Here is a 22,486-nt window from a genome sequence, read left to right on the forward strand (position 1 = left end):
AGCTACTTGTGAGATACTTGTTTGATCTTGTGTTTGATCATATGCTACCCTTAATGCTTGTTGGATGATATTATTTCTTATATCCTAGATGATCATTCACTTGTTCTGGTGAGGAGTGCATGCTTTAACTTCTATCATTTTGAGCGCTCCACCAAGCTGTATGTGACATGGAAGAGTAACCCATGATCCTAATCGATTGTGGATTTGCATTCGAAAGCAAAATTTAAATAATGCAAGAATTTAGGGGGAGCTCTTGCTTATCACATACTTCTCAAAGTGACGATGTTTTTCAAATACTATTTATTATTTGTCGAAGCTTTGATCTATATGTTGTCATCAATTACCAAAAAGGGGGAGATTGAAAGTGCAACTATCCCTGGATTGTTTTGGTAATTCCTAACAACATATAGCTCATTGAGCTAATGCTATTCCAAGATGAATATTTCAGGAAAGCTCAATGGTTGGCATGGCATGGATTAGAAAGTGGACCCTTCAAAATGCTAAGGATAAAAGATTGGCTCAAGCTCAAAGCACAAGACTCTACATTTCCTATTTTAGTGATCCAAGATCACATTGAGTCTATAGGAAAAGCCAATACTATTAAGAAGGGATGAGGTGTAGCTTAATGAGGTGCTTGCTCAAAATGCTTAGTGATATGCTCCAAAACCCTCCACTACTTTCTCATATCCACATATGTCCCACACCAAATATCCAACTCGGCCCCACCGATTCTTTCTATCCAGTGCCACCGAGTTCAATTGACATAGCCACTGCCAGAAACCCTAGTATTTTCGATCTCACCGATAGGGATCTCGGTCTCACCGAGATGGGATTGTAATCTCTCTGTTTCCCTTCGTAACGTTTCGGTCAAACCGAGATGAGCGATCGGTCCCACCGAGATTGCAATGCAAACACTCTGTTTCCTTTTCGTAACGTTTCAGTCCAATCGAGATGAGCGAATCAGTCCCATCGAGTTTGCCTGACCAACTCTCTGTTTGTCTATTACCAAAATCGGTCCCACCGAGTTTGTGTAATCGGTCTCACCGAGATTACGTTATGCCCTAACCCTAATGAAATCGGTCCCACCGAGTTGACATGTCGGTCCCACCGAAACACCTAATGGTCACATTATGAACCAAATCGGTCTGACCGAGTTCTCTAAATCGGTCCCACCGAGTTTGTTGATTTGTGTGTAATGGTTAGATTTTGTGTGGATGCTATAAATACCCCTCTACCCACTCTTCATTCATGGAGAGATACATCAGAACATGCCTACACTTCCAATACATATTTTCTTAGAGAGAACCAGCTACACTTGTGTTGAGGTTAAGATATTCCATTTCAACCACATAAATCTTGATCTCTAGCCTTCCTCAAGTTGCTTTCCACTCAAATCTTCTTTATACCAAATCCAATCCTATGAGAGAGAGTTGCGTGTTGGGGAGACTATAATTTGAAGCACAAGAGCAAGGATTTCATCATCAACACACCATTTGTTACTTCTTGGAGAGTGGTGTCTCCTAGATTGGCTAGGTGTCAATTGGGAGCCTCCGACAAGATTGTGGAGTTGAACCAAGGAGTTTGTAAGGGCAAGGAGATCGCCTACTTCGTGAAGATCTACCCTAGTGAGGCAAGTCCTTCATGGGCGACGGCCATGGTGGGATAGACAAGGTTGCTTCTTCGTGGATCCTTCGTGGGTGGAGCCCTCCGTGGACTCGCGCAACCGTTACCCTTCATGGGTTGAAGTCTCCATCAACGTGGATGTACGATAGCAGCACCTATCGGAACCACAGATAAAAAATCTCCGTGTCAACATTGCGTTTGCTCCCTCAAACTCATCCCTTTACCTTCATATGCAATTGTTTTACATTCTGCTGCTATACTATTAGAATTGCATGTGTAGGTTGATTGCTTGACTTGTGCTATGTTGCTAAAATCTGCCAAGAACTAAAATTGGGAAAAGGCTAGATTTTTATTTGGTCAAGTAGTCTAATCACCCCCCTCTAGACATACTTTCGATCCTACAGATGCCCAAGGCACCCCAAGGTTATATTCAAGGACAACCAAGAGCCTAATCTTGGGGATGCCCCGGATGGCATCCCCTCTTTCGTCTTCATTCATCGGTAACTTTACTTGGAGCTATATTTTTATTCACCACATGATATGTGTTTTGCTTGGAGCGTCATTTTATTTTATTTTGTTTTGCTTGCTGCTTGAATAATATACCAAGATCTAAAATTCTTAAATGTTAGAGAGACTTCACATAGTTGCATAATTATTCGACTACTCATTGATCTTCACTTATATCTTTTGGAGTAATTTGTCATTTGCTCTAGTGCTTCACTTATATCCTTTTAGAGCACGTCGGTGGTTTTATTTTTAAGAAATAGATGAACTCTCATGCTTCACTTATATTATTTTGAGTGTCTTTAGAACAGCATGGCAATTTGCTTTGGTTATGAATTTAGTCCTAATATGATGGGCATCCAAGTTGGGTATAATAAAAACTTTCATATAAAGTGCATTGAATACTATGAGAAGTTTGATACTTGATGATTGTTTTGAGATATGAAGATGGTAATATTAGAGTCATGCTAGTTGAGTAGTTGTGAATTTGAGAAATACTTGTGTTAAAGTTTGTGATTCCCGTAGCATGCATGTATGGTGAACCGTTATGTGATGAAGTTGGAGCATGATTTATTTATTGATTGTCTTCCTTATGAGTGGCGGTCGGGGACGAGCGATGGTCTTTTCCTACCAATCTATCCCCCCTAGGAGCATGCGCGTAGTACTTTGTTTCGATAACTAATAGATTTTTGCAATAAGTATGTGAGTTCTTTATGACTAATGTTTAGTCCATGGATTATACACACTCTGACCCTTCCACCATTGCTAGCCTCTGTAGTACCGCGCAACTTTCGCCGGTACTGTCGGTGTCAAAACCGGCGGATATCGGGTAAGGGGTCCTGAACTATGCATCTAAGGAGGATGGTAACAGGAGGCAGGGGACACAATGTTTTACCCAGGTTCGGGCCCTCTTGATGGAGGTAAAACCCTACGCCCTGCTTGATTATTCTTGATAATATGAGTAGTACAAGAGTTGATCTACCACGAGATTAGAGAGGCTAAACCCTCGAAGCTAGCCTATGGTATGATTGTATGTTGTCCTACGGACTAAAACCCTCCGGTTTATATAGATACCGGAGGGGGCTAGGGTTACAGAGAGTCGGTTACAAGGAAGGAGATCTACATATCCGTATTGCCAAGCTTGCCTTCCATGCCAAGGAGAGTCCCATCCGGACACGGGACGAAGTCTTCAATCTTGTATCTTCATAGTCCAACAGTCCGGCCAAAGGATATAATCCGGCTGTCCGGATACCCCCTAATCCAGGACTCCCTCAGTAGCCCCTGAACCAGGCTTCAATGACGATAAGTCCGGCGCGCAGATTGTCTTCGGCATTGCAAGGCGGGTTCCTCCTCCGAATACTTCATAGAAGATCTTGAACACGAGGATCGTGTCCGGCTCTGCAAAATAAGTTCCACATACCACCGTAGAGGGAATAATATTTACACAAATCTAATCTGCTGACGTACCCCGTAGTGTGACATCACACCACAGCCAGGTCTTTATTCGAATCATTTTTCATAACCTATCTCAGCGTGTTTCGCGAGGCGGTTTCCTTGGCACGTCTTGTCGAAGCAGAGATCGTGTCCCCTTATTATGGGATCCCCATCAATACGGACGTGGGTAACCCAACCGCGCCTATTAGTAGGACTCTTAAATCTTAGGCAAGTCCCAAACAGCCACGAGGAGGACGATTGATATTCACCCTCTTTATAAAGGGGACAAGGCCTTTTCCTCTCGATCTTAATCGAATCCGCCTCCCGCATCGAGTTCCAACACCCAAAGCTCAGGTTTAGGCACTTCGGACCTTCAACTATGCCCGGATCCAACCTTCAAGGTTGGTGGATGCCTTCCTCCATCATAGAGGAGGACATCAAGAAGTTGAGAGAGGCCAGATATCTGACCGTCGAAATTTCGCATCGGCTGCCTGCCCGAGGGCAGGTCGTCCCTACTTCCGAACCCAACGAGAGCGTCGTGTTCGTCTCCCACTTCCTTCGAGGACTAGGCCTCGCTCTGGATCCCTTTGTTAGGGGTCTTATGTTCTATTACGGGCTAGATTTTCACGATCTGGCCCCGAATTCCCTTCTTCACATCTCGACATTTATTGTCGTATGTGAAGCCTTCCTCCGCATTACCCCTCACTTCGGCCTGTGGCTCAAGACCTTCGATGTGAAGCCGAAGATGATCGAGGGCAGCACGCAGCGTGCGGAGGCGCTTCAATAAGCAAAATTGCTGACGCTCCATGGCCCGAGGGTTACTTCCCAGAGGTGTCTGGATTGTGGCAGCGGGAGTGGTTCTACATCATAGCTCCCCGAAGTGCCAAGTGGGTAGCTGCCCCTGCCTTCCGCTCAGGCCCCCCACCACAACTGATGTCATGGATCAGTAGGGGGCTGAGCTGGGGTCCAGCCAAGGACGTGCCAATACTGCAAAGCCATATCCGAGATCTCTTCGAAAGAGATATCAGTCTGGTTATGGTAGTGCAAGTTATGCTAGTCCGTCAAGTCCAGCCTTGCAAACGCCGGCCCCTTCGCATGTGGGAATTCAACCCGGAAGGACCGCGATCTATCCAACATTTCCTCGGCATGACGCACGAAGAGATGTACAAATTGTTCTTCGGACCACAAATAATGTGTCCGAACATCACTGAGGATGCAGGTCTAAGCTGCAATCGCCCGGATACCCAAGTAAGTAGCCCCGCATCCGAACACACTGTCCGTTTTATTTATAGCAACGTTGCCCTAAAAAAGAAAAACCGCTCTTGGTCCAGGATTAGATAGCGAAGGCAAAGTTGATCAGGTGTCCGGCCCCCTCCCTGAGACCTTACCAAATCTCGTGCTAACCAGGATGCTGGAGATCGCGCCTTATCAAGCGCCCTTGGGAGAAGATAAAGGGGGAACAAGGAGGTTAGCGCCTCCGCGAAGGAGGTTAGCAGGGGAGGAGGTACTGAAACTTCCTCTCCCCAGGGAAGGAAGAGGACCGCCTCCAAGGACCCGGAGACAATGGTCTCCAAATGGGGGAAGAAATCTTCGCCGGAGGGTCCTGCCTCGGAGGCTACCCTGGCCGCACTATGCCCTCAAGGGGATCAGCCCTCCACCGAGCTGTAAGTAAAAGGGTACTTAATAATGAAAATATCTCGCTTTACTTCTGAGGAAAATAACTGAAGCATTTATCTTGCAGTTCGGATCTTAGCCCTTCTCAGCAGAGCTCGTCTTCAGGGGATCTTCTTCCAGGGATGATGGAGAGCGAAACGCCTCCCCCTGCCACACCGCCTCACGAGGCGGGCGACCCCGAGGTGTCGTCGCGGAGGGTTTCTCTTGATCCGGCAAGGCCAGAAGGTAATCCTATGGCCACCCGAAGTCCTCAGTATCCGGCTCTTGGAGAACAATCAAAAGAGTCCGACACCGTATGGTGTGCGGTCGGACGTACTGAGGGATCTGCTAGAGCAAGCGGCTATCTCAGAAGAGCACCACACGTTGATGGGTACGGTGATTGAAAGGATTTCGTCCGCCGAAAGCGGGTTGCATGAAGCCTTTATGAGTCTACTGACGGGTTTTGAGGTACGTGAAATGATGTACATTTTTGATAGTACCGCACATTTTTAGATGTGCCCTGTGTAGATAGTAGCCCCTGAGACTCTGGTTGCCGTCGTAAACGGCGGCAAACAGAGGATCATAGTCCCAGGTAATAACCAGGCTGCCTTTATGTGCAGGTGGTGGAAGCTCCGGTGGCTAGCCGGATTGATGGGTTTGCTGAACTAAAGCAGCAGCTGGATGCGGCAGATGCCGACATCGTGCTTGTCAACAAGCGTCTTGACGAGGCATAGGGTCAGTGATTTTTCTGGTGATTGTCACATAGTAAGAGCAACATGATGCCAGTATCTTTAATGTGTTGTGACTGCAGATGGAGCTGCCACCGTGGAGACCCTTCGGGCGGAGCTTGCCCGAGCCAAGGAGCACGCAAGGAGCAGCAATGCGGCCACTTTAAAGGCGGCCGAGGGTTTAAGGGCCGAACAGGCCGCACATTGCGAGAGCAAACAAAAAATTGACAAGATGGCCGTGGAGTTAAAAGATGTTGCTGATCGGTACCGGCTTCTTGAAGAAGAAAACCGGGCGAAGGTGACGGACCTGGAGAAGGCCCGGGTGGCTGCCAAGGAAGCCCACTCCAAAATTAGAGCGACGAAGGAGGAGCTGAATCAAGCTGCAGATATTGTTTCTGGGAAGCCCTTCTTGTTACGAACTAAGTTTGGAGATCCAAAATATGCTCCTCTAGATCGGCTATGGAGTGCTGCGGACGAGTACATGGATTTGGCTGCAAGTGCTACTGATGCGGTCGAGTACTTCAAGGATCAGAAGGGTCCTGAAGTGGAGAAGCTGTTCTTGTCACAGTTTCATGCTCCAGTCCGTCCGCTATTGCTGAATGAGCGATTGACCGGTTGGGCCGAGCTCCATAGATTATCTGGACTTGCCATGAGGTCCATAGTGGATCATCTGTGGCAGGAGGGCCAAGGCCGAATAGCTACTTTAGCTTGGTGCAACAATTCCTTGGTGCTGTGCCACACATCGATGCTGTAAAGAGGTCAGCGTGCATAGAGGGATCACGGATGGCCCTTGCCCGTGTCAAAACATACTGGGCGGAGATGGATGCCAGCACTGTTGCGGCACAAGGTTCGGCCATAGGCCGAGTGGCTGCCAAGCACTACTTTGAAGAAGTTCTTGAAGGCGCTCGTTTGATAGAGGCTCAGTGCTCAAAGAATATTATGTTTAAGTGACATGTATTCCCATTGTAAGAACAATGTTTTATTGAATTTATCAAGGCTGTATTTATACTTTTGCCCGAAAGTGCTATGATACCTCCTGTGCGGCCGTTTATGTATATATGTATATCACCTAAAAGATGGCAATCGTCGGCTTCAGCCCCCATGCATATAATGCGGGGGTGTTCGCAGAAGACGCATGTTCACACTTGATCCAACATCTTGGTCCATTAAGAAGGTGATAGCGCAACGAACTAGGCAATCGGGGGACTTTCACTTAGCCAGAGGAGTTCGACAGTGGGGCTACTATATAGCCCCTGGTGGCTCCGCGCTCATCCGGATTTGGGGCGCGTACATGCCTGGCCGGGAAACGGCCCTTTGTTAAGGCGGAGGAATCCCGAAGATTCCGCTAGGTCATCGAGTGGTTGACCAGTCTCACGCTATATCACGATAGTCAGTTTTTGGCTTTCTCTACTGAGGTGCTCGTCCGGATGAACCAGGGCACAATCGCAGTAGTTCTCCTGGTGTCGCCTTAGCCGATAGAGCGGAACGTAAGGCAGCAAAACACAGGAGCCAGGCAAACCCAACATTTGACCAAAGACATGATTCAGAGCTGATGCATATAAGGCCAAACTCGCGACGCCGAACACTCCCTAGGGTATTCGGTCTTTATGATGTAAACCGGGTCGAAACAGTGCCCTTTGTAATGAGCCCTTGGTGTCCAGGTACGTGCAATATTCTGACGTGGCCACATGCCAATACGTCAGCATCCTTCTCGATTGTACTGAGAATCCGAGGGATGTGTATCAATAAGAGACAGTAAAAAGGTTTACGCAGGGTCTTAACCTAAAAAGGATCCTCGGAACGGGTCCCTGCTACACGTCTGCGCCTGTGTCTCCATTGTGCCGTATTCTGGACGGGTGTAGCATGATGGTCATCTGAAAAAGAAAGGAACTTAATTGAAAAGTTGTCATGCAAAAGGTAGGTTATACTAAATAAACCATGTACAGTTCAAAATGAGTAAAGTTGAGCCTAATTGCCACTTGTTTGCGCGCGTTGAGCCCCTTGTATTGTAATAGGGGTATAGCCATCAAACATGTATCAATTACATATAGCTGCACCAGACTTGTCCAACCGCGTCCGTGGTCTTAACGACCTATCAGATGCTTTAGTTGGTGAGGCCGTTCAGTGTGCACGGTCTTCCGTGCGCAAGGAGCGCTCAATATTTCCATTTACTGTAATGATGCCACGTGGACCGGGCATCTTAAGCATGAGAGAAGTGTAATGCGGTATTGCGTTAAAGCGAGCGAAAGCTTCGCGTCCAAGCAGTGCTTGATAACCACTTTGGAACGGAGCGATGTGGAACGTTAAATTTTCGCTGCGGAAGTTATAGGGAAAGCCAAATATAACCTCTAGTAGCAGGGAGCCCGTGCAATGGGCCTCTGGGCCTGGCGTTACTCCTTTAAAGGTAGTATTGCTGCGGCTAATTTTTGTTGGGTCTATCCCCATTTTGCAGACTGTGTCCGATATATCAGGTTTAAACTGCTGCCACCGTCCATCAGGACTCGTGTGAAGTGGTATCCGTCAATTATTGGGTCTAATACCAAGGCAGCCCATCCTACACGCCGGATACTTGCCGAGTAATCCCGATAGTCAAAGGTGATCGGTTGGGATGACCAGTGGCAGAACTCCGCGGTGATAGGCCCTGGGGCATGTGTCTCTAGGAGTGCCGCTTTGTTTCTCTCCTTTGTCACGTGTAACACATTTACTGTTTTGACTTCTGGTGGGAATTTCTTCTGTTCCCCAGTGCTTTTCTTGCGAGACTCGTCCTCGTCTTTGCTTGGTGTATCCTGCCCCTTATGTTCGGTGTTGATTTTGCCGGACTGCTTGAAGACCCAACATTCTCTATGGGTATGATTTGCAGGTTTATCGGGGGTGCTGTGGATCTGACATATTTTAGCCAGAATCTTGTTTAGGCTGGACAGTTCGTCTCTGTTGCCTTTGGAGGGAAGCTTTTGTTGACCTGGCCGAGAGCTTCTAAATCCGGCGTTTACCGCCGTGCTCTTCGGGCAGTCTTCTTTATTCCGGCGCTTGTTTTTGCTGCGTCATGGTTTCCCGTTTCCGTCCCTGACTTCGGATGTACTTGGGTCGCTGGTGCTGCATTGGGCTAACCAACTATCCTCGCCCGCGCAAAAGCGGGTCATGAGGCTTGTTAATGCTGCCATTGTTCTCAGCTTTTCTTGGCCGAGGTGTCTGGCAAGCCATTCGTCTCGAACGCTGTGCTTAAAAGCTGCTAAGGCTTCGGCGTCCGGGTAGTCGACTATTTGGTTCTTTTTAGTGAGAAACCTGTTCCAAAGCTTTCAGACTGACTCTCCGGGCTATTGAGTTATATGACTCAAATCGTCTGCATCCGGTGGTCGGACATAGGTCCCTTGAAAATTTGCCTGAAAAGCGTCTTCGAGCTCTTCCCAGCTTCCAGTGGAGTTTTCAGGGAGGCTTTTAAGCCAGTGCCGACCTGGCCCTTTGAGCTTGAGGGGTAAGTACTTGATGGCGTGGAGATCGTCTCCTCGAGCCATATGGATATGGAGGATGTAGTCCTCAATCCAGACCCCAGGTTCTGTCATTCCGTCGTACGCCTCTATGTTTACGGGTTTGAATCCCTCTGGAAATTCATGGTCCAGCACCTCATCGGTGAAACATAGGGGGTGTGCGGCACCCCTGTATTTGGGTGTACCGTGGTGTTGGGATGTTTGTTGTGTTGCATTGCATGCTGGAGCGCGCTTGCGTGGCCCGTAGATGGATCTGGTTGTGCCTTCCTTTTGATGCGAGCCCTCACGTGGATCGCGTACTGGCTTATGTGCGGCGTCGTTTGCCGCTCTATGTTGGCCACGAGGTCGTCTATCCGACCGGATGGCCGTTTTGTTTTTTAATTGCGGGGGATCTAAGGCCTCCTCATCGAATTCAGGTAGCAACTTTCGCTTCGGGTAGCTCTTGGTGTGGCGATTACCGCCGTACTTCGCTGCAGTGTTGAGTAATTCACTCCATCTGATTCTGAGTGTGTCTTGTGTAGCCCTGAGCCTTTGCTTATGCTTTTTCAGACTCCTCGCAGTGGCAACAAGCCTTTGATGGGTATTCTGTTGCTCCGGGTGCCTGTCCGGTGTGATGTCATCCGGACTGTTATCTTCGACGGAGTCGGGTTGTTCGGTTTGATTCTTCGTGTTGCCGTGGTCGGACGATGGTTCAATGCCGTGTTTGTCGTCCGCTGGCTCGCCTTGCTCTATCGCTGGGTTTATATGATCGCTGCTTCTGCCGAGGCGGGATTTGGAGCGGCGCTTACGCCACCGCTTTGACTGCTTCTCGAGGGAACAACCCTTCGTTGCGTCCTTCCGTTCTTCGTCGTTGTTTTCTTTGGGTGTGTCCACCATGTATACATCATATGATGAAGTGGGCGTCCAGTGCCCTGTGGGCAGTTGTTCCTGTTCTTCTCCTGCATCGTCGTCCATACTGTCGATGCCTTCGGAGTCGAAGTCGAGCATGTCGGTCAAACCGTTGACAGTGGCTACTAAGTGGGAGATGGGTGGGCGACGAATTTCTTCGTCATCTGCATCCCAATTCTGCCGGACATAGTTCGGATAGGGCTCTCCTAACAGAGAGAGAGAGAGAGAGAGAGAGACCTTAATGAGTTCAGTATGTCGCCGAAAGGCGAGTGCTGAAAGATATCTGCGGAGGTGAACTCCATGATCGGCGCCCAGCCGGATTCGATGGGCACGGGCGCAGGCGGTTCGGAGTCCGTGGCCGGGGAAGAATCCGACAGTTTGGCGTCACGGCTCTTGTGAGGGGTAAGGTCGATACTCGGCTCGATGGCCGGTGAGAATGCGGCCTCCGTGGTGGGGTCTATCCCCCCGTCTGTGGATGGCGCAATCGGCTCCGAATTGAGGGTCGGAGCGGTTGCCGGTGCGATCTCCTGCACACTGTCCGATGGTAGAGCTAAATCATGCTCATCGTGACCGTGCGGCGTACTCGGCAGGGGCTCGAATCCGTCGAAGATCAAGTCTCCGTGGATGTCGGCCGTGTAATTTAAGCTTCCAAACCTGACTTGGGGGCCAGGAGCGTAACTCTCGATCTGCTCCAGATGGCCAAGCGAGTTGGTCCGCAGTGCGAAGCCGCCGAATACAAAGATCTGTTCGGGGAGAAAAGTCTCACCCTGGACTGCATCGCTATCGATGATCGAAGGAGCCATCAAGCCTAATGATGACGACACAGAGGAACTCTCAATGAAAGCACCAACGTTGGTGTCAAAACCGGCGGATCTCGAGTAGGGGGTCCCGAACTATGCGTCTAACACGGATGGTAACAGGAGGCAGGGGACACGATGTTTTACCCAGGTTCGGGCCCTCTTGATGGAGGTAAAACCGTATGTCCTGCTTGATTATTCTTGATAATATGAGTAGTACAAGAGTTGATCTACCACGAGATCAGAGAGGCTAAACCCTAGAAGCTAGCCTATGGTACAATTGTATGTTGTCCTACGGACTAAAACCCTCCAGTTTATATAGACACCGGAGGGGGCTAGGGTTACACAGACTCGGTTACAAGGAAGGAGATCTACATATCCGTATTGCCAAGCTTGCCTTCCACGCTAAGGAGAGTCCCATCCGGACACGGGACGAAGTCTTCAATCTTGTATCTTCATAGTCCAACAGTCCGGCTAAAGGATATAATCCGGCTATCCGGATACCCCCTAATCCAGGACTCCCTCAGGTACCATAAACCCACCATATATCTTCCTCAAAATAGCCACCATACCTACCTATTATGGCATTTCCATAGCCATTGCGAGATATATTGCCATGCAACTTTCCACCGTTCCGTTTATTATGACACGTTCCATCATTGTCATATTGCTTCACATGATCATGTAGTTGACATCGTATTTGTGGCAAAGCCACCGTTCATAATTTTTCATACTTGGCACTCTTGATTCATTGCACATCCCGATACACCACCGGAGGCATTCACATAGAGTCATATTTTGTTCTAAGTATCGAGTTGTAATTCTTGTGTTGTAAGTAAATAAAAGTGTGATGGTCATCATTATTAGAGCATTGTCCCATGTGAGGAAAGGATGATGGAGACTATGATTCCCCCACAAGTCGGGATGAGACTCCGGACGAAAAATAAAAAAAGAGAAAAAAGAGGCCATAAAAAAAGGCCCCAAAAAAATGAGAGAAAAAGAGAGAAGGGGCAATGCTACTATCCTTTTACCTCACTTGTGCTTCAAAGTAGCACCATGATCTTCATGATAGAGAGTCTCCTATGTTGTCACTTTCTTATATTAGTGGGAATTTTCATTATAGAACTTGGCTTGTATATTCCAATGATGGGCTTCCTCAAAATGCCTTAGGTCTTCGTGAGCAACCAAGTTGGATGCACACCCACTTAGTTTCTTTTGTTGAGCTTTCATACACTTATAGCTCTAGTGCATCCGTTGCATGGCAATCCCTACTCACTCACATTGATATCTATTGATGGGCATCTCCATAGCCCGTTGATACGCCTAGTTGATGTGAGACTATCTTCTCCTTTTTGTCTTCTCCACAACCACCATTCTATTCCACCTATAGTGCCATGTCCATGGCTCACGCTCATGTATTGCGTGAAGATTGAAAAAGTTTGAGAACATCAAAAGTATGAAACAATTGCTTGACCTGTCATCAGGGTTGTGCATGATTTAAATATTTTATGTGATCAAGATGGAGCATAACCGGACTATATGATTTTGTAGGGATGAACTTTCTTTGGCCATGTTATTTTGAGAAGACACGATTGCTTTGTTAGTATGCTTGAAGTATTACTGTTTTTATGTCAATATTAAACTTTTGTTTTGAATCTTATGGATCTGAATATTCTTGCCACAATAGAGAAGATTACATTGATAATTATGTTAGGTAGCATTCCACATCACAAATTCTGTTTTTATCATTTACCTACTCAAGGACGAGCAGGAATTAAGCTTGGGGATGCTTGATATGTCTCCAACGTATCTATAATTTTTGATTGTTCCATGCTATTATATTATCAACCTTGGATGTTTTATATGCATTTATATGCTATTTTATATGATTTTTGGGACTAACCTATTAACCTAGAGCCCAGTGCCAGTTTCTGTTTTTCCTTGTTTTTGAGTATCGCAGAAAAGGAAAACCAAATGGAGTCCAATTGACCTAAAATTTCACAGAGATCATTTTTGGACCAGAAGAAGCCCACGAAGTACCGGAGATGGGCTAGAAGAGTCCCGAGGACACCACGAGGGTGTGGGGCGCGCCCTACCCCCTGGGCGCGCCCCCTACCTCATGGCCGCCTCGGGGACCCCCTGACTTTTTCCCGACTCCAACACCTCTTATATATACCCAAACTTCCAGAAAGAAACCTAGATCGGGAGTTCTGCCGCCGCAGGCCTCTGTATCCACCGAAAACCAATCTAGACCCATTCCGGCACCCTGCCGGAGGGGGGAATCCCTCTCCGGTGGCCATCTTCATCATCACGGCACTCTCCATGACGAGGAGGGAGTAGTTCACCCTCGGGGCTGAGGGTATGTACCCGTAGCTATGTGTTTGATCTCTCTCTCGTGTTCTTGATTCACACGATCTTGATGTATCGCGAGCTTTGCTATTATAGTTGGATCTTATGATGTTTATCCACCTCTACTCTCTTGTAATGGATTGATTTTTCCCTTTGAAGTTATCTTATCGGATTAAGTCTTTAAGGATTTGAGAACACTTGATGTATGTCTTGCATGTGCTTATCTGTGGTGACAATGGGATATCACGTAATCTACTTGATGTATGTTTTGGTGATCAACTTGCGGGTTCCGTGACCTCGTGAACTTATGCATAGGGGTTGGCACACATTTTCCTCTTGACTCTCCGGTAGAAACTTTGGGGCACTCTTTGAAGTTCTTTGTGTTGGTTGAATAGATGAATCTGAGATTGTGTGATGCATATCGTATAATCATACCCACAGATACTTGAGGTGACATTGGAGTATCTAGGTGACATTAGGGTTTTGGTTGATTTGTGTCGTAAGGTGTTATTCTAGTACGTACTCTAGGATAGATCGAATGGAAAGAATAGCTTCGTGTTATTTAACTACGGACTCTTGAATAGATCGATCAGAAAGAATAACTTTGAGGTGATTTCATACCCTACAATAATCTCTTCGTTTGTTCTCCGCTATTAGTGAGTTTGGAGTGACTCTTTGTTGCATGGTTAGGGATAGTTATATGATCCAATTATGTTATTATTGTTGAGAGAACTTGCTCTAGTGAAAGTATGAACCCTAGGCCTTGTTTCCTAGCCTTGCAATACCATTTACGCTCACTTTTATCATTAGTTACATTACTGTTTTTATATTTTCAAATTACAAAAACCTTTATCTACCATCCATATTGCACTTGTATCACCATCTCTTCGCGGAACTAGTACACCTATACAATTTACCATTGTATTGGGTGTGTTGGGGACACAAGAGACTCTTTGTTATTTGGTTGCAGGGTTGTTTGAGAGAGACCATCTTCATCCTACGCCTCCCACGGATTGATAAACCTTAGGTCATCCACTTGAGGGAAATTTGCTGCTGTCCTACAAACCTCTGCACTTGGAGGCCCAACAACGTCTACAAGAAGAAGGTTGTGTAGTAGACATCAATCCACTAGAACAATATTTGCTAGACCATGAAAATGATATGCATCTGCATGAAAGAAATGAAATAGATAAGATTTTCTTTGAAAAATGTCCTCTGCTTAAACACAATCTGCTTATTGAAACTCTAGGAGGTCCTCCTCCACCTAAAGGTGATCCTATGTTTGAATTGAAATAATTACCAAACACTTTGAAATATGCTTATCTTGATGAGAAAAAGTTATATCCTGTTATTATTAGTGCTAACCTTTCAGAACATGAAGAAGAAAGATTATTGACGGTTCTGAAGAAGCACCGAGCTACTATTTGGTATACTCTTGATGATCTAAAGGGCATTAGTCCCACTCTTTGTCAGCACAAAATTAATATGGAACCTGATGCTAAACCCATTGTTGATCAGCAACGATGTTTGAATCCTAAGATGAAAGAAGTGGTAAGAACTGAAATATCGAAGCTTCTGGAAGCAGGTATAATGTATCCTATAGCTCATAGTAGATGGGTAAGTCCTGTTCATTGTGTCCCTAAGAAGGGAGGTATTACTATTGTTCCTAATGATAAAAATGAACTTATTCCACAAAGAATTTTCACTGGCTATAGAATGGTAATTGATTTTAGAAAATTAAATAAAGCTACTAGAAAAGATCATTACCCTCTCCCTTTTATTGATCAAATGCTAGAAAGATTGTCAAAACACACACATTTTTGTTTCCTTGACGGATATTCTGTTTCTTCTCAAATACATGTATCACAGCCTGATCAAGAGAAAACCACCTTTACTTGTCCTTTTGGAACTTTTGCTTATAGATGTATGCCTTTTGGTTTATGCAATGCACCTGCTACCTTTCAAAAATGTACGACTGCTATATTCTCTGACTTCTGCGAAAAGATTGCTGAGGTTTTCATGGATGATTTTTCCGTTTACGGAACTTCTTTTGATGATTGCTTAAGCAACCTTGATCGAGTTTTGCAAAGATGTGAGCAAACTAATCTTTTCTTCAATTGGGAGAAGTGCCACTTTATGGTTAATGAAGGTATTGTTTTGGGACATCAAATTTCTGAACGAGGTATTGAGGTGGATAAAGCTAAAGTTGATGCAATTGAGAAAATGCCATGTACTAAAGATATCAAAGGTATTCGTAGTTTCCTTGGTCATGTTGGTTTCTATAGGAGGTTTATTAAAGGCTTCTCTAAAATTTCTAGGCCTCTTAGAAATCTTTTACAAAAGGATGTTCCATTTTTTGATGATGATTGTGTAGAAGCCTTTGAAACACTTAAGAAAGCCTTGATTTCTGCACCTATTGTTCAACCACCTGGTTGGAACTTGCCTTTTGAAATTATGTATGATGCTAGTGATTATGCTGTTGGTGCTGTTCTAGGACAACGAGTTGATAAGAAATTAAATGTTATTCATTATGCTAGTAAAACTCTAGATAGTGCTCAACAAAATTATGCTACTACTGAAAAAGAATTCTTAGCAGTGGTGTTTGCTTGTGATAAATTTAGATCTTACATTATTGATTCTAAAGTAATTGTTCACACCGATCATGCAGCTATAAAATATCTTATGAAAAAGAAAGATGCTAAACCTAGACTCATTTGGTGGGTTCTGTTGCTACAAGAATTTGACTTACATATCACTGATAGAAAAGGAGCTTAGAACCCAGTGGCTGATAACTTGTCTAGGCTAGAAAATATTCTTGATGACCCACAACCTATTAATAATATTTTTCCTGATGAGCAATTAGCTGCAACAAATGTTTCTCATAACACTCCTTGGTATGCTGACTATGCTAATTACATTGTTGCTAAATATATACCACCTAGCTTCACATACCAACAAACAAAAATATTCCTCTATGATTCAAGACATTACTTTTGGGATGACCCACATCTTTATAAAGAAGGAGTAGATGGTATTATTAGATTGTGTACCTGAGCATGAATAGGGACAAATCCTACGGAAATGTCACTCCGAAGCTTATGGAGGGCATCATGCAGGAGATAGAACTGCTCACAAGGTATTGCAGTCTAGATTTTATTGGCCTACTCTCTTCAAGGATTCCCATGAGTTTGTTTTATCTTGTGATGAATGTCAGAGAATTGGCAATATTGGTAATCGTCAGGAAATGCCTATGGATTATTCACTTGCTGTTGAACTGTAACATCCCAAAATTCTAAATTTTGGAATGTTATAATAAATAGATAGATTGATTGTTTGTTTGATTGTTGTGTGATTGATTGAGTGAAATTCGAAACTTTTTGAAAGTTAAATGAGAGGGAATAAAATGACTTTCCCAAACTTTCACCTTTTGCATTTTGATCTCCGTGAATTCAAATTCTTTTCAAATATAAAACCCTCGAGAGAAGATGACATGACTTCTTCCATTTAAATAAATAAAAAGGGTTTTGAAAAGATTCGAATTTCATTTGGAAATATTTTTAATTCAGAAACTTCAAGCAACTCAATGATTTTCATGAGAGAAGATAAAATGACTTCTTCAAATTATGAAATATGAGTTGGGAGTTTCAAAGATGACATTTAAAGTCCTTTTTGAATTTATTTTCAATTTGGAGTTATTTGAGTTTTATTCAAATTATTTTTCTCCAAAAATAAAATATATGGAAAATAGGGTAACATGATTCCCTACATCAGAAAATTGGAGATAAATAAATTTGAATTCATTCTGGTATTTTTAAAATGATTTTTATTGGATTTTATTAAACCAGTAGCACTCTTTGAATTATCTGAATTTATGTGGATTTTATTTGGCATTATGAAAATGTTCATGTTGTAGAAATTCTTTTTTTGAAAATTTTGATATATAATATGCCTATATAAAATTTTTATTTTATTTTTTTATTCAGTTTTCCTTCTGTTTCTAAAAAAACAAAAAACTGTACGTGTGACCCATATTTACTTATCGCCTACATGCGCAGTATAGTAGCTCCTGGCGCCCCATTGTTTTTTTCTCTCTTAAATAGGCCAGGCCCAGCCAGCCTTTTCATTTTTTTAATTTTTTAGGCCGAATTTTGTAAAAAAAAACTGCAGCCGCAACGTGCACGCGGCCGGCCGAAGGCCTTTAGGCCCATGCGACGCTCACCTTTTTTCATCTCTGTTCCGTACATTTTTATCTACGTTTAGTCCCACATTGCCTAGCCTTTGATCTCTAAGCCTCTTTTCCACCAATAAACATAGACCCATAGAGCCTCCAAAAATCATCCGATTCGGGTTAAATCAATATTTTGGTTTGACTAGATTCATTTAAGAAAAATATATTTCTCCTCTCCGGCGCGACTTCTGGAAATTGTCTCTTCTTTCCAAAGTCGTCTTTTCTCTGTCTTATAAAGGTATCTTTCTTTATTATTTTCTTCTTCTTATACTTCCGTAGTTTATTATTTTTAGACTAATATGATAGAATAATTAGATTATCAATTAGTCTACGTATTTATACGTTAGACCTTAACCGTAGCTATTTTTTTCGTAAAACAGCTTGGCCCTGATTTTTCAAATAGCCATAACTTTTTACTCGTTTATCCAAATTAGATAAAACCAGCTTAGCTTTGTCTTGTTTTCACCTATCCAGTGAACCTGTCACATCAACTTTTTGAAATTTTTCAAATTTTGAATTTTGTTCAGATTCATATTCAAACTTCTTTTGAACATAACTTGAGTTTCGTAACTCCGATTTAGTTGATTCTTTTTGCAAATCGAAGCTCTTGACCTAAACTTTCTGATAAGGCCAAATTCACTAAATTTTGGTACTGTTAGAAATTGTTTTATGTTTCAAGAGTTATTTGCTTGGTTGTGATGTTTTCCGAATTGTCTTCTTCGTTCTTTCTGATCTTTTGAGTGATTGCTTATGTGTGATTACTATTGCTTGCTTACGATAGATTGACCGGAGTGTGACGAGTAGATCTATCAAGCGTTTTGAGTGCGAATCATCTTCATCAACATTGCAGGAAAGTTCACACTTTGATCATATCCCTTTCATACCCAGTTTTTATGCATTAGTTTCACCCTCAAACATTGCATGAGTAGGATTGATAACATGTGGGTATTGGGAAGTAGTTGATGAGGTAGGAACCTATTGCCCTGCATTCAAACCTTGGGAGTTACTATTACGTTATGCTTATATTGCCATGCTATGCTCGTAGACGTGGATTGGGTTTGAGAGTATTTCATGACAGATGTGAGATTGTTAATTAATGGTTTACTTAAGGTGGCAACTTTAACACACATCTGGGTGGATTGAGGCACCTGGGTATTCCAGCGATTGCCTGTCTAGGCACCTGGGTATTCCAGGATTGCTTGTTTTTTTATGGACCGCCACCCAGGCTCAAAGGGATCATGAGATTATTCATACTAGAAACTTCCGTGTGCAGCCACAAGCTATTATGGGCTCTAGCATAGTTGATTAAGTCATGTGAACTCTTACAATGGTAGACTTGCAGATGTAGGGGTTGTAGGTGGTACGGTCTACCCATCGTAAGGTGCAAACGCTTCTGAAAGACTATGTCTCGGTCATCCGTTTCTCAAACACCATGTAGTGCGAGAAATCCAACGGAGGAGATCGAGTCTTGTGGGGAAAAGTGTGCAAAGCTCTGCAGAGTGTATAAACTAATCATGATTAGCCGTGTCCCCGGTTATGGATGTTTTGAGTATCTAGTACTTGGATTATCATGTGAATCTCATCATGTGACTTTAAATAATTTTGTTGAGTTTAATGATGTTACTTAATTGGGATTGAGAATGCTGTCAACCATTCTCAATGATTAACAACCACCATGATAGTTAAATAAAATTTATTCCTTTGTAGTAGAGAAAAATTGGCTTTTCGCAAAAACCTTATAACCATAGAGCTTTTCCACCAGCCAAATATGCATGTAGTGATAGCCTTTATTCATCATTCTCTATGGTGTGAATTTGCCAGTACATCCAATGTACTGACCCTTTGTGGCTGCAACGTCTCATGTTGCAGGAATCTTACGACGAGTAAGTGATACGTTAGGGTTACTATTTCTACACTCAACTTTGCCGTTGGTGTTGATGGGAATTCACAACCTTGTTACTTCCGCTATTTGGATTGAGGTAATAGTATTTACGTTACTTTTTACATGTGATTTACCTCTATTATAAATCCTCGAGTACTGTGTGTGTCAGCATACCGATCCAGGGATGACACTTAAGCACAGAGACTTGACCGGCTGAGGTCGGGTCGCTACATGAACCATTTGATTTTTGGGGTTTTGATTATATGGACCTTTTCCTTCCTCTAATGGGTATACCCATATTCTGGTTGCTCTTGATTATGTCACTAAGTGGGTAGAAGCTATTCCAACTAGTAGTGCTGATCACAACACCTCTATTAAAATGCTTAAGGAAGTTATTTTCACAAGGTTTGGAGTCCCTAGATATTTAATGACTGATGGTGGTGCACACTTTATTCATGGTTCTTTTCGCAAAATGCTTGCTAAGTATGATGTTAACCATAGAATTGCATCACCCTATCATCCTCAGTCTAGTGGTCAAGTTGAACTTAGCAACAGAGAAATTTAATCTTATAAAAGACTGTCAGTAGGTCCCGGAAGAATTGGTCTAAGAAATTAGATGATGCACTTTGGGCTTATAGAACAGCATATAAAAATCCTATGGGTATGTCTCCTTATAGAATGGTTTATGGAAAAGCTTGTCATTTGCCTCTTGAGTTAGAACAAAAAGCATATTGGGCAAAGAACTCAACTATGATTTCAAGCTTGCCGGTGAAAAGAGGTTATTTGATATTAGCTCACTAGATGAATGGAGAACCCAAGCTTATGAAAATGCCAAGTTATTTAAATAAAAAGTTAAAAGATGGCATGATAAAAGAATCCAAAAGCGCGAGTTCAAAGTTGGAGAATATGTTCTTTTGTACAACTCTCGTTTCAGATTCTTTGCAGGAAAACTCCTCTCCAAATGGGAAGGACCCTATGTTATCGAGGAGGTTTATCGACCGGGAGCCATCAAAATAAATAATGCCGAAGGTACTAACCCAAAGGTCGTCAATGGGCAAAGAATAAAACATTATATCTCAGGTACGCCCATTAATGTTGAAAGCAATATTATCCAAACTATGACACCGGAAGAACACATAAAGGAAACCTTCCGGAACACTCCAGAATCGTGAAAAAGAGGAGGTACGTGGTACGATAAGTAAATGGACTCCGAAAAATCCACAAAAATATTTTTTGTTAGTTTTGGAATATATAAAAATTAGGAAAATAAGAAACTACCAGGAAGGTGAACCTGGTGGGCACAAGACACCAGGGCACGCGCCAGGCGCGCCCAGGTGGGTTGTGCCCACCTTGGGTACCTTCCGGACTCCGTTTTTTCTTCCGTTTGCTTGTTTCTCAAGATAAAAAAAATCTTTATATACCCCCCGAACCTATTGACCACCGTATCGCAGAGAAATCTTCTATTTTCTTTTCTTGCCGTTTTTGGTCAGATCTGTTAAGCCAGGCATCATGTCTTCTCCCTCCTCCAACAACGTATAAGAGGATGCTTGGTTGATGAAGATCGAGCTGAAGAGAGAGGGGGCCGAAGAACCTCTCGAAGGGGGCAAGATCAAGGAGGTCATTGGAGACCAAGCGCCGGTGGTCGAGCAAGCCCTGCCAGCCGAGGAGGAAGAAGAAGATATCCTTAAACCTTACTATGATCATCTTACTCCTACTGAGATTGAAGCTTTTCGGATCATTGAAACAGTGCGTGTGCAAAATAAATATCTCACTCGTGAAAATATTTTGTTGCAAGAGCATATCATCGCCCTCTAGAGCGTTGTAAGTGCATCTAGTGCCACCCCTAGTTGGTTTTGGAGTATTGACGACAAACCTAGTTGAGGGACTAATGTGTTTGTGAGAATTGCAGGATAACACAGGTAGAAGTCCCTCATTGATTCGGTTTTACTACCAGAGATGACCCCTAAAAATGTATGAAGACATTGAAGCCAAAGGTGGTATATGAAGATATTCACATTGAAGACTATGACAAAAGAAGACACGTTATGAAGTCTATGGAGCTCGAAGACTTAGATCTTTTGTAGTTCTTTTTTCTTTTGTGTTGAGTCATAGGAACCACCGTACTGTTAAGTGGGGTCCAGGAGAACCAGTCAGAATGACTGAAGTGATGCCTAAACCAAAAACATATGTCTTCGAGTGAAGACAATGAGAGCGAATCTTGTCCAGAGCCGGAAGAGTCAGCTTTGCTTGTAGCCCAAGTAAAGTTGCCATGAGAGTTTGAAATCTGACCATTGAGACACGTGTCAGTTCCTTAGTGACCCAGGGTCATTTTGGACAAATCAGGTCGGGTTGCCAAGTGGCTATAAATAGCCCACCCCCTACAACCATAAATAGTTGGCTGCTCAGATTTCAGTGCACGGCTTTTGTCGTTTGAGAGCAACCCACCTCGAAGCCTTTGAGAGAAAATTCCTAGCGAGGAGAAAAGCCCTAACCACCCAGAGCCAGAGAACATCGGGCATCACTTAAGTCTTCTTGTCTGTGTGATCTGAAGACTTATTACACTTGAGGACTGTGAATCCTCCAGACGGTTAGGCGTCGCGTTCAGAGCATCCAAGAGACATTGTGGATTGCCAGTGAACGAAGTCTGTGAAGGTTTGGGAGTCTACCTTGAAGACTTACCAGAGTGATTGGGCGAGGACTATGTGACCTTAGCTCAAGGAGAATACGGTGAGGACTTGGTGTCCTGAGCTGCGTGTTCAGGACTGGGTGTCCGGGACTGTGTGTCCTAAGGTTTAAATACCTAGCCGCTCCAACCAGACGTACAGTTGTCACAGCAACTGGAACTGGTCCAACACATCATTGTCTTCAACGAGTCACCGGTTTCATCTTCACTTCCTTTTTTTTCTCTTACTGTT

Source organism: Triticum urartu, chromosome 6 (genome assembly GCF_003073215.2).
Source record: "Triticum urartu cultivar G1812 chromosome 6, Tu2.1, whole genome shotgun sequence".
NCBI classification, from domain to species: domain Eukaryota; kingdom Viridiplantae; phylum Streptophyta; class Magnoliopsida; order Poales; family Poaceae; genus Triticum; species Triticum urartu.